Genomic DNA, 214 nt, shown 5'->3' with positions numbered 1-214 from the left:
GCTTGCAGTGAGCCAAGATCCAGTCACTGCACTCCAGCCTGGGCGACAGAGCGAGACTCCGTCTCAAAACAAAAACAAAAAATAAAAAATAAAAAATAAAATAAAAGTCTTTCTTTTTTCTTTCTTTTTTTTTTGAGACGGAGTCTGGCTCTGTCGCCCAGGCTGGAGTGCAGTGGCCAGATCTCAGCTCACTGCAAGCTCCGCCTCCCGGGTT

This window comes from Rhinopithecus bieti, unplaced genomic scaffold, assembly GCF_001698545.2.
Source record: "Rhinopithecus bieti isolate Rb0 unplaced genomic scaffold, ASM169854v2 scaffold_26712, whole genome shotgun sequence".
NCBI lineage: Eukaryota > Metazoa > Chordata > Mammalia > Primates > Cercopithecidae > Rhinopithecus > Rhinopithecus bieti.
Note: the sequence above shows the minus strand (reverse complement) of the source record.